The sequence below is a fragment of the Bubalus bubalis genome, chromosome X, assembly GCF_019923935.1.
Source record: "Bubalus bubalis isolate 160015118507 breed Murrah chromosome X, NDDB_SH_1, whole genome shotgun sequence".
Lineage (NCBI taxonomy): Eukaryota > Metazoa > Chordata > Mammalia > Artiodactyla > Bovidae > Bubalus > Bubalus bubalis.
The window spans coordinates 3,162,363-3,175,897 of record NC_059181.1 but is presented as its reverse complement, the minus strand read 5'-3'; positions in this window follow the sequence as shown (position 1 = coordinate 3,175,897).

The window sequence follows — 13,535 nt, the reverse complement described above, 5'->3', positions numbered from 1 at the left end:
ACTTGGTCATCTGGCTTCATTTCTGATGGAGCACTGGTTGGGTTCTGTCCTTTAGACCCAAGCTTGGTCATTTGGCTTTGTCTCTGTGGGTCACTGGTTGGTGTTGTCTATTTAAGACCAAGCTTGGTTGCTTGGCTCCATCTCTGATGGGTCACCGCTTGGGATCCTTTCCTTTAGACACAAGCTTGGTTTGGCCCCTTGGCTCCATCTCTGATGGATTATTGGTTGGGGTTCTCACCTTTAGACCCAAGCTTGGTCATTTGGCTTCATCTCTGATGGGTCACTGGTTGGGGTTGTCCATTTAGGACCAAGCTTGGTTGCTTGGCTCCAACTCTGATGGGTTATTGGTTGGGGTTCTCAACTTTAGACCCAAGCTTAGTCATTTGGCTTCATCTGATGGGTCACTAGTTGGATTCTGTCCTTTAGTCCCAAACTTGGTCATTTGGCTCCATATCTGATGGGACACTGGTTGGGATTTTCTCCTTTAGACCCAAGCTTGGTCACTTGGCTCCATTTCTGATAGGGTATTGGCTGGGAACCTCCCTTTCTGGGGCTCAGGAACTGTGACCCTGAGGGAGCGTTTTGCTTTGCATTGGTTTGCTGTTTGCCTGATACATGGCAACACATGCTGTAAATAACCAGCAGTGGATATTCAGAGCTCTGTCCCATCTTATAACTATTGCAAAACAGGGCAATCTTCAGCTAGGCTCTCATGAATGGCAGAAAATGATACTTTGTTATAACACTGCTGAGCCTCAGTTTCCTTGGGATCTGGAGAACAATGGACTCTAAGGGTTCTGAATTACAACACCATCTTTCAGCTACCACTGTTTTCTAAAAGGAAAGGGAAATGGGACTGACTTTTTAATGTATAGGCTTTGACGGTATTGTATCAAAATGAATCTTTTGTAACTGGAGTGGTATTTATCTCAGGAGCATGTGTGAGTGTCCTGCTGAAGTGAAAAGTGAAAGTGCTTGTTGCTCGGTTATATCTGACTCTGCGACTCTGTGGACTAGCCCACCAGACTCCTCTGTTCATGGGATTCTCCAGGCAAGAATACTGGAGTGAGTTGCCATGCCCTCCTCCAGGAGAGCTTCCCAACCTGGTACATGAGTCTAAATCCTATTCTCTCCTCCTGGTTTTGACTCTCCTTAGGGGTCTTGGTAACCTGAACACTTATTTCCATTCCTCCAGAAGTGAGTCATGTGGACATGAATCATATGTATTATTGTCTATTACTGCTATAAATTATAACTGAACTGAAGGAAGTCTTCCCCTGAAAATAGCCTCAGTGAAACTGCTCGGACGTTTTATAACTGATTTTCGCACCTGTGGTTAAAGGAAGGTAGTTTTCTAGAAGGAGCTTGCAATTCTCCTCCTCTTCTTTTGAGATGTAAATTATCTCTCAGTGTTCTCAGGGACTTTTATCAAATCCTCTGTCATTTCTGAGACTGAAGAAAAGAGGCCTTTTTTAAACTTGAGCAGGAAAACTATGAGATCTCTGTGTGGATGGATGGATAGATGGATTGATGGATGGATGGGTGGATATGTTCATTACAGATATGTCTTTACCTCTGGCTGATATTATCAAAATTAATTTGTAAATAAACCTGATTTAATCAAGTTAAAAGAAATTGCTTCTTGTAATTTTCAGAAATATGACACAAAGCTGCCTGAAAACAGAGGCTTAGTAACATGTATATCTCCCGTATTCATAGGAGATACCCGGGCAAACTCACTGAAAGTCTCCAAAACTGTTCAAGGCATCACTTTCAACACTATTTTTAGCTTAAAGATGAGACCAGTGGGGGAAGAGGGTGTCAGTTCAGGAAAGTTACCAGGAAAAGCAGGGTATGGTTTTTATGCAGATTTCAATTCTGCCTTCTCTATTGATAAGAATTTCTAGAGGTTTGGTGTCAATCTTCTCTTTCTGGTCCAGAGAAGGAAGCACTCTTACGAATGGAGGTTTCCCTTTGCAAAACCTGTTTTTACAACAGAGCAACTTCTGTTTTTACAACAGAGCAACTTCTACTCTGTTTCTGGGAAAGACTGAGGGCAGCAGGAGAAGGGGGCGACAGAGGATGACATTGTTGGTGGCATCACCGACTCGATGGACATGAGTTTGAGCAAGTTCTGGGAGGTGGTGATGGACAGGGAGGCCTGGTGTGCTGCAGCCCATGGGGTCACAAAGAATCAGACACGACTGAGTGACTAAACAACTTATACTCAGTTTTCAAAGCTCCTCCTGTGTCTGCTGTCTTTTTCCCAATTTTTAAAAAGAGTCTGGCTGCTCAAGGTCTTAATTGCAACACCTGGGGTCTTAGTCTTCACTGTGGCCTGTGGGATTTTTTAAATTTTTTAATTTTTTCAGCATGCAGACTCTTTAGTTGACTCACATAGGATCTGGGCTTCCCTGTGGCTCAGATGGTAAAGAATCTGCCTGCAATGTGGGAGACCCCGATTCAGTCCCTGGGTTGGGAAGATCCCCTGGAGGAGGAAATGGCAACCCACACCAGTATTCTTGCCCCGCAGAATCCCATGGACAGAGGAGCCTGGTGGGCTACAGCCTATGGGGTCACAAAAGAGTTGAACATGACTGAGCGACTTTCGCCGTCACATTCATAGGATCTAATTCTCTGACCAGGGATGTAACCTGGGCCCCCTGCCTTGGGAGCTTGAAGTCTTAGCCACTGGACTACCAGGGGAAGTTCCCCTGCTGTTTTCTAAAAGTAACCAGCAGTTACTTTTAACAAAACAGTTCTTTTGCCAATAAGACATATTTTGGGGTGGCGTGTTCTGTTGCCCCTCACCACCATTTGATTATCTGTTTGCACATTGATGAACTTTTGCGTGGTCTCCAGCTTTTTCTGATTGTAAATGGACTTGATGGAAATTGAGTCTCTGTGTACAGATGCCTTCTTTTCTCTCGGTTGAATTTCTGAAGTGGGATGGCTGGCTCTCTGGTGAGTGTTATATGGTGGAGGTTAAATGGTGGAAGAAATGGCCAAATTGGTTTGCAAAGTATCTGTGACAGCCCTACCAGCCATGGGGGATGATTCCAGAGGCTCCCTGTCCTCACCAACACTTGGCATTGTCCGCATCTTTTTCTCTCCCTGTTGCTAATAGACGTGCATTTTAAGCTAATGGGGTGTCAACTTGTAAATCTCTACTGTTTTCTATCAATTGTTTGTCTTGTGTATATCTTCCTGGTGGAGTGTGTGTTCAGATGGGTTGTCTGACTTGGAGTTATGCTTCCTTGGGCTTCCCTGGTAGCTTAGCTGCTAACGAATCTGCCTGCAGTGGGGGAGACCTGGCTTCAATCCCTGGGTTGGGAAGATCCCCTGGAGAAGGGAAAGGCTACCCACTCCAGTATTCTTTTCTGGAGAATTCCATGGACTGTAGAGTCCATGAAGTTGCAAAGACTCACACAAGACTGAGTGACTTTCACTTTGTATTTCCTTACTATTGTATTCTGAGAGTTGTTTCTATACTCGGTATAACGAGTCCTTTATTGACTAACTGTTTTCAAATATTAATAGTTACTCCAGGCCTGTGACTTTTCTTTGCCTTTTTATTTACAGTTTCTTTTAAAAAGTTGATCTTTTTTTGATACATTTCCATTTTTTTATTCTTCAGTTCTTCATTTTGTGTGTGTTCTAAAAAAAATTATTTGCTTAGCGTGTGCTTAGTCGCTCAGTTGCGTCCAGCTCTTTGTGACCCCATGACCCGCCAGGGTCCTCTGTCCATGCAAGAATACCAGAGTGGGCAGCCATTTCCTTCTTCAGAGGATCTTCTCAACCCAGGGATCAAACCCGGTCTCCTGCACTGCAGGCGGATTCTTTACTGTCTGAGCCACCACGGAAGCCCCTTGCTTAGCACAAGACTTGGCAATTTTCTCCTGAATTTTTTTTTGAGAAGTTTGCTTCTAAAGCTTCCATTTTAATCTGCTGCTGCTACTGCTGCTGCTAAGTCGCTTCAGTCGTGTCCAACTCTGTGCGACCCCATAGACGGCAGCCCACCAGGCCCCGCCATCCCTGGGATTCTCCAGGCAGGAACACTGGAGTGGGTTGCCATTTCCTCCTCCAATGCATGAAAGTGAAAAGTGAAAGTGAAGTCGCTCAGTTGTGTTTGACTCTTCACAACCCCATGGACTGTAGCCCACCAGGCTCCTCCGTCCATGGGATTTTCCAGGCAAGAGTAATCTGATACATATCAACTTACTTTTTAGTACAGTCTGGGAAACCCATTAAGTTTAGAGGGGTATATATATATATATATATTTTTTTTTTTTTTTGCACATGGATGTACAATTATTCCAGTTCTAATTGTTGAAAACCTGTCATCTCTACTGAATTAGCCTTGATGCTAGTATCTAAAATAATTTATCTATGTGAACCCATCTCCTGATGATTGAATCTGTTTCAAAAACCTGTGCCTGTGCTTTTGCCAAAATTCCACTCTCTTGAACACCAAGCTTTTAAAATAAATTGTGGAATTCAGTCATAGGAGTTTTCCAGCTTCTGTGTTCGAGCTTCTCTACATTGCTTTGATCACTCTGGGTTCACCGCTTCCACGTGGAAAATTTTAGAAGCAGCTGTCAGTCTCTCTAAATCTTTTGCTGTGAATTGTTGGGGATTATGTGAAATCCAGAGATCAATTTGAGAACTAACCTCTGGCCAGCGTTCCTCTCTGATTTCTCTCATCAGTATTTCGTCTTCAGCCTACAAATCTTGCATGTACTTTTGTCAGCTCTATGCCTGAATCATTTATGGCTCTGTGCTATTATAGATGTTTTCCTTTAAATTTTAATTTCCAATCATTCATGGTGAATATATTTGAATGTCCTGGAGTTCGGGTCAGGCTTCCCCCCCCCCAAATCTGCCATGTAGGTGATGTCATCAGGGATATCATATGCTGTTTGTCTTTTTCTGTCTGACTGGCTTAGTCTGAAGGTCCATCCGTGTGGCTGCAAATGGCATTTTTTCAGTCTTTTTTATGCTTGAGTAGCATTCCATTGGACATATATTAGCACATCTTCTTTATCTGTTGATGGACACGTAGGTCGTTTCCATGTCTTGACTGCTGTGTAAATTCATTTGCATTATTTTTGAGGTTCCACGTATAAGCAATCCTCTATGATATTTGTCTCTGTCTGACTTACTTCACTTAGTATGGTCGTCTCCAGGTCCATCAGAGTTACTGCAAATGTTACAGGAAGGGGGACTCCCTCCAGGGCCTGAGAGCGGGCTCCTGTCCGACACTCAGAAATGATTTTTCCAAGGAGACACACGAGCTGACAAAGCAAGAGAGGCTATTGGGAAGGGTGCACCCAGGTGGAGAGCAGGAGGGTAAGGGAGCCCTGGAAAATGGCTCTGCCTTCGTGGCTCGCGGTCTTGTGTTTTATGGTGATGGGTTAAGCTTCCGGTGTGTCTTTGGCCAATCATTCTGACTCAGGGTCCTTCCCGGTGGCCCATGGGTCACCCAGGCAAGATGGATTCTAGCTAGGAGGATCCTGGGAGGTTGGTATGACTTCAGTTCAGTTCAGTCACTCAGTCGTGTCCGACTCTTTGCGTCGCCATGATCTGCAGCATGCCAGGCCTCCCTGTCCATCACCAAGTCCCGGAGTTTACCTAAACTCATGTCAACTGAGTCGGTGATGCCATCCAACCATCCCATCCTCTGTCATCGCCTTCTCCTCCTGCCCTCAATCATTCCCAGCATCAAGCTCTTTTCCAAGGAGTCAGCTCTTTGCATCAGGTGGCCAAAGTATTGGAGTTTCAGCTTCAGCATCAGTCCTTCCAATGAATATTCAGGACTGATCTCCTTTAGGATGGACTGGTTGGATCTCCATGCAGTCCAAGGGACTCAAGAGTTTCCTCCAACACCACAGTTCAAAAGCATGGCATCTGCTCTCTCCTTGTGACCTTTCCCAAATTATTGCCAGTCGGTGGTGGCTTGTTCAGCGTTCCTTGCCAGGACCTCCTGTTATAAGACAACTCGTGCAAGTGGTTGCTAAGGTGCCGGGCCTGGCCTGAGGGTTTCCATCAGTGTTTCCCCTAATGTACTGATTATTTTCAGTTAAAGTTACTTAAGGAAAGGCTGATGCAAGAAGGATACACTGACCCTCCTTGTTCCCCTGAAAGCAGGAAATAAATCTCCCCTGTGAAAGGTGCCTGCCTTGCACCAGGAGAAAGAGACATTGTTATCAGCAGGGAATTCATGGCCAAGCAGGCTGTATAAACAAACCCTGTTACTTCGTTACGAATTTATTACCTCATGCCCAGTTTTCTTCCTCTTATCGGTTCCTCACAGATTTATTGTTTCTTTGTCCACACGATATAAGAGCTGCTGCTTGGGTTGGTTACTGAAGTCTTATATTTTTATGAGCTCCTGGATGTACAAAATCAAATTTGCTTTTCTCCTGTTAATCTGTCGTATGTCAAAATAATTAGGCCAGCCAAAAAGCCTGGAAGGAAAAGGAAGTCTTCCTCCCCTGCAAAGGCAGCTGGGTTTTTAATGTATTAAGCTTTTTAGCCAGTGTAATTGATAAACTCATTAGTTTTAGAAGATTTTGTTTGAGGCCAGTTAGCATTATCTGTGGGTTTCCCTGGTGGCTCAGACGGTAAACAGTCCACCTGCAGCACAAGAGACGAGGGTTTGATCCCTGGGTCAGGAAGATGCCCTGGAGGAGGGCGTAGCAGCCCAGTGCAGGATTCTTGCCTGGAGAATCCCAGGGACAGAGGAGCCTGGCGGACTGCAGTCCACGGGGTCGCAAAGACTGAGTGACTAAGCACAGCACAGGATAATGCCGGCGATGTCATATGCCAAGCAAGGCATTTAAGGTTCTTCCTTTTCAATCTGTCAGCCTTGGATTCAGAATTTTTTTCTTGATCATTGTACTGAATAGAACTTGCAAAATAGACATTCTTCCTTTTCTTGTGTTTCGCTTTATTGTCCTTTGCAGATACTGTAATTTTTTTTTTCTTTGTACAAGATGAAGATTTGTGGCGACCCTGCCGTATAAGATGATGGTTAACATTTACAAGCAATAAAGTATTTTTTACTGAAGGTATTCAAGTTGTTTTTTTTTTTTTTTAACATTGTGTTATTGTTTAATCGCTAAGTTGTGTCCGACTCTTTGTGACCCCATGGACTGCAACCATGCCAGGCTTCCCTGTCCTTCACCATCTCCTGAAGCTTGCTCAAACTCACCTCCATTGAGTTGGTAATGCCATCCAACCAACTCATCCTCCGTCACCCCCTTTTCCTTTAGCCTTCAGTCTTTCCCAGCATCACTTAATAGGCTGCAGTATATTGTCAACATTACTTTTATATTGACTTTAAAACAAATGTTTCACATGACTCACCTTATTACAGTATTCAGTTAATAGCAGTGGTCTGCAACCAAACTTCTAGTATCTCTGGTAAGATAATAGATAGGCATAGAGATATATGGATATCTGCAGACTATATACATATTATATGCACATATATCTGTGGTTTTCTTAGCTACTTTTTCTTGGTTGAATAGAGGCTTCTTGTATTCCCATTGGAGAATTTTTATCAGTATCGCGTGTTGTATTTTTTGAAATGACTTCTCTGATTGTCTATAAATGATCATAATTTTTAGCTTTTTCCGCCCTCCTCTTTGCAACTAAGGTAAACTGTTTTAAATTGATGTACAGTTGTTTTGCAATGTTTTGAGTATATAGCAGAGTGATTCAACTTTTATGTATTCTTTTTCTAATTCATTTCCATTGTAAGTTATTAAAATATATCGAATATAGCTCCTTGTGCTGTATAGCAGGTCCTGGCTGTTTTTCTGTTTGTATGTAATAGTATCTGTTGATGTCAAATAGGTTTTGTTTGTTTGTTTGTTTGTTTTTACCAATTACGGTTTTCACAGTTGAACTCCCAGCAATCTTGATTCCAGCTTGTGCTTTAAGATTCCCGGGAGAAATATCAATAACCTCAGACATGCAGATGACACCACCCTTATGGCAGGAAGCGAAGAAAAACTAAAGAGCATCTTGATGAAAGTGAAAGAGGAGAGTGAACAAGTTGGCTTAAAACTCAACATTCAGAAAACTAAGATCATGACATCCAGTCCCATCCCTTTATGGCAAATAGATGGGGAAACAATGGAAACACTGACAGACTTTATTTTCTTGGGCTCCAAGTCACTGCAGATGGTGACTGCAGCCATGAAATTAAAAGATGCTTGCTCCTTGAAAGAAAAGCTATGACCAACCTAGACAGCATATTAAAAAGCAGAGACATTACTTTGCCAACCAAGGTCCGTCTAGTCAAAGCTATGGTTTTTCCAGTAGTCGTGTATGGATGTGAGAGTTGGACTATAAAGAAAGCTGCTGCTGCTGCTGCTAAGTCGCTTTAGTTGTGTCCAACTCTGTGCGACCCCATAGATGGCAGCCCACTAGGCTCCTCTGTCCCTGAGATTCTCCAGGCAAGAACACTGGAGTGGGTTGCCATTTCCTTCTCCAATGCATGAAAGTGAAAAGTGAAAGTGATGTCGCTCAGTCCTGCCCGACTCTTAGAGACCCCATGGACTGCAGCCTACCAAAAGAAAGCTAAGCGCCGAAGAATTGATGCTTTTGAACTGTGGTGCTGGAGAACACTCTTGAGAGTCCCTTGGACTGCAAGGAGATCCAACCAGTCCATCCTAAAGGAAATCAGTCCTCAACATTCATTGGAAGGATTGATGTTGAAGCTGAAACTCCAATACTTTGGCCACCTGATGCAAAGAGCTGCCTCATTTGAAAAGACCCCGATGCTGGGAAAGATTGAAGGTGGGAGGAGAAGGGGACAACAGAGGATGAGATGGTTGGATGGCATCACCTACTCAATGGACATGAGTTTGAGTACACTCTGGGCGTGGGTGATGGACAGGGAGGCCTGGCATGCTGCAGTCCATGGGGTCACAAAAGGTCGCAAAGAGTCGGACACGACTGAGCAACTGAACTGAACTGAACTGATTCATATTATGTTTTCCTTGTATTGGTGGTTTATGTATTGAATGGTTTCATCAGAGTTTTCTAATACATTGGTAGAGTATTGATGATAACATTCCTTAATACTATGATGGGCTATCTTCAGTGATGTTAATTTCTGTTAGTGGCAATTTCTATTGTATCTCTCTCTGTATTTCTCTGAAAAGAGATTTACATTAGTGATTGACTTCAGCAAACAGCTTTTCTTTCTTGTTGTTATATTTCAGTTAATAAGTCATGTCTGACTCTTTGAGACCCCATGGACTGCAGCACGCCAGGCCTCCCTGCCCATCACCAACTCCCAGAGCTTGCTCAAACTCATGTCCATTGAGTAGGTGATGCCATCCAACCATCTCATCCTCTGTCGCCCCCTTCTCCTCCCGCCTTCAATCTTTGCCAGCATCAGGGTCTTTTCTAAACAGTCAGTTCTTTGCATCTCGTGGACAAAGGACTGAAGCTTCAGCCTCAGCATCAGTCCTTCCAGTGAATATTCAGGACTGATCTCCTTTAGGATGGACTGGTTGGATCTCCTTGCAGTCCAAGTGACTCTCAAGAGTCTTCTCCAACATCACAGTTCACAAGTATCAGTTCTTCATCACTCAGCTTTCTTTACAGTCCAACCCTCATATCTATACACGACTACTGGAAAAACCGTAGCTTTGACTGTACACGCCTTTGTCAGCAAAGTGATGTCTCTGCTTTTTAATATGCAGTCCAGGTGTATCATAGCTTTTCTTCCAAGGAGCTAGCATCTTTTCTGTCTGCAGTCACCGTCCTCATTGACTTTGGAGCCCAAAATTTTCTATGTCCCATCTACTTGCCGTGAAGTGATGGGACTGGATGCCATTATCTTCGTTTTTTGAATGTTGAGTTTTTAAGCCTGAAGATTTTTTTTTTCTATTTTCCCCTACCAGTGTTTTGACTTCTGCCTTTTATTTCTGTCTTCTGCCTGTTTTGGTGGACGTTTCAATTACCCATCCACAATCTTTATTGTTTTCTGACATAAGCATTTAATGCTTTGAATTTCCCTGCAAGCACTGCCATGGATACATCCCACCAATTTTTATGTACTTTGTTTCCATCCTCATTCAATTAAAAGCATCTTCTATCTTCCACTGTGACTACGTCCTCAACTCATGCTTGACTGATAGGTGACTCTGAAATGCGCTCCTTGATGTCGAAGTAATTAAGAGTTTTTCCAGACATATTTTTTTCTTAAAGTTTGTAATTACATTTTGTTTGCAGCTTTATTCTAATTAAATACGGTTGTAATCACTGAAGGGGAGCAGACTCTCCCATTCTCAATGTGCCACTCTGGCGTGCGGGTTGAAGGCGATTGAGACGCGGCAGACTCAGGAAAAAAACTTTTCTCTCTGCCTTCACTGCCTAAAAGAATTTAGATTTTTAGATAGGGAGCCTGTCTCTGAAAAAGAGTTATTACCAGGGAGAACTTAAAAAAATTTTTTTTTAATTTTTATTTATTTATGTTTGCCTGTGCTGGGTCTTTGTTGCTGGACCTTGGATTTCTCCAGTTGTGGAGATCGGGGGCTACTCGAGAGTGGCATCGTGCACGGTTATCAGTGCAGTGGTTTTCTTGTTGTCACTCACAGGCCCTAGGGCACCCAGCCTTCAGTAGTTGGGCACACAGGCTTCGTTGCCCCGTGGCATGTGGGATCTTTCCAGACCAGGGATCCAACTGCTGTCCCTTGCATTGCAAGGCAGATTCTTAACCTCCGAACCACCAGGGAAGTCCCATACGAGAGACACCGTTTTGTCTGAAAGTTCTATCTCCGCGGCAGGTCAAACTTACAATTTAACAAAACGTCTGTTTTTCTCATCCTGTGACTTACTCCCTGCCGCCTCCACCCTGCCCACTTTGAGGCCCCAAGTCCCTTTCCCATTTCTTAACTCGGGAGAATGTTTATGCTTCAATGGACTTACTTTTACCTTGTGGGGTTGGGGGTCTTATGTCACTGTGGAGCTCTCTGATGTACATGGGGCTTCCCAGGTGGCTCGGTGGTTAAGACCCCACCCTCCTTGTAGGAGATGCAGTTTCGATCCCTGGGTCGGGAAGATCCCCTGGAGGAAGGCAGGGCAACCCACTCCAGTATTCTTGCCTGGAGAATCCCCGTGAACAGAAGAGACTGGTGGGCTACAGTCCATGGGGTCACAAAGAGTCAGACACCACTGAACCAACTTAACATGCATAATTATATACATAATTAAATTTGTTTCTCCTAGTAACCCTTCTTATGCCAATTTAATTCTTAGATTAGCCAACAAACCTAGAAAGCAAAAAGGAAAAAAATTTCCCTTCCTTATATCAGAAAACACACTTACATGATTTTCCACTTTTTAAATCTACAGATGTCTCATGGTCCAGAATATCAATTATATTTGAATATCTTTCTTAGTTGTACTCCAAAACAGTGTGTTGGAGAAGGAAATGGCAACCCACTCTAGTACTCTTGTCTGAAAAATCCCATGAACAGAGCAGCCTGGCAAGCTACTGTCCCATGGGGTCGCAAAGAGTCAGACATAACTGAGCATCCATGCAAAACTGTGTATTCTCGTGTTGACTCTTGGGCCTGTATATGTTGATCATGTCACATGGGTACACAATATTTAGGTCTGCCATATTAATACTGAGAATTTTCTCTGCTTTTCCTGACTTGTTTTAAGAGAGCAGTATTAAAAACTGCAATTATAATTTTGGATTTGTTTACTTCTTCTTTGCAATCTGTCAGATTTTGCTGTATGCATTGGAGGCCCAGTTCTTTGATACATAAACATTTAAGGATTTTAGTATTTTTGGCAAGTTGATTCTTTTATCATCCCATAATACCCTTCTTTATCCCTGGCATTACTTCTTGCTCTGAAGTACACATTTTCTGCTTGCTGTATAGCCAGTCCAGCTTTGTTTTAGCATTTGCATGACAAAATATTTTCAAACTATGAAACATTATGCATCTTTATATTTAACATAAGAGTCCTTGTAGATGGCATGTGTCAATTTTTAATCCAATTTGATAACTTCTGCTTTTCCGTTGGAGTAATTAGATATTCACCTCTATCAACGCTTTATTACAATGCTTGAGGTTGATTCATCATTCCGTTCGTTCTAACTTATCTTTTTCATCTACCTGAATTGTGGGACTTGCTTCTCAGAAATTGTCACGTCCCTTTACAGTCTGTGTGTTCGATTGATTGTAAGGGTCAGGCTTATGATAGTTTTTTGTTGTTCTCAGTCTCTCCCTTACTCTCTCCCTCTCTCACCCAGCTTCTGAGTCTTTCTCCCCATTGCCAGCTATGAAGAATCAAGCTGCTGTAAGTCCGCAGGTTCTGGACCTGTAAGAAAAGGAGTTCTTGCAACAAACTGAGTGTTATTACAGAAGTGTATTGTCAGAAGCTTCCAAAGAGAAGCAGGCCCCCAGATTGCAATCTTGCTTATGATCCAGGTACGGTGTGCTCAGACTCCTGTACCAGAGAAACTGAAAGATAATCGTTTAAAGCTGATACAAGAATGATGCTTTGTTTCGTATCATAAAAACCTAATACTTAGTCTTGCTACTGCTGTTGTTGTTCAGTCGCTAAGTTGCATGACTCTCTGCGACCCGATAGACTGCAGCACACCAGGCTTCCCTGGTTCTTTGCTCTCTCCCAGAGTTTGCTCAGATTTGTACCCACTGAATTGGTGATGCTGTCTAACCCTCTCATGCTCTGTCACCCCCTTCTCCTCCTGCCCTCGATCTTTCCCAGCATCAGTGTCTTTTCCAATGAGTTGGCTACCATCAGTAGTTACAATGAATCTTCAGGGTTGATTTCCTAGAGGACTAATTTGATCTCCTTGCTGTTTAAGGGACTCTCAAGCGTCTTCTCCAACACCACAGTTCAAAAATCAATTCTTTGGTGCTCAGCCGTCTTTATGGTCCATCTCTCACATCCTTACATGACTGCTGGAAAAATCATAGCTTGGACCTTTGTCGACAAAGTAATGCCTCTGCTCTTTTAATTTGCTGTCTAGACGTGTCATATTGGTAAAGGTTCGTGTGTTCTATTGTAGTTTTGTGTTCTGCTCCCTGGTGGAAACAGGAAAAATATTTTTCTCGGTGAAGTTAGCTTTTCCTGGTTATTTGCCTCAAGGGCACACTTGGTGTTCATCAAGCATGGAAGCAGAACCTTTTTATTCTTTGAGTGTCTACTAGTCTCTTCCTGTTCTTCTGGGGATTCATTACAAGGTAGGCTTCCTTTTAATTACATTTGATCATTATTTACTAGGCTGGAAATCCATAAAGAGTGAAAGATTTATTTTTTCCATTAAAAAAAAAAAAACAAACACTTTATTGGATATGCTACAGCGTTGCTTCTGTTTTAGGTTTTGGTTTTTTTGGCATGTCAGATCTTAGCTCCTGAACCAGGAATTGAACCCACGTCTCCTGTATTGGGAGCTTGGAGTCTTAGCCACTTGACCACTAGGTAAAGTCCCTGAGAGAAAGACTTAAGAGATGCCTCACTTCCCAGGTGGC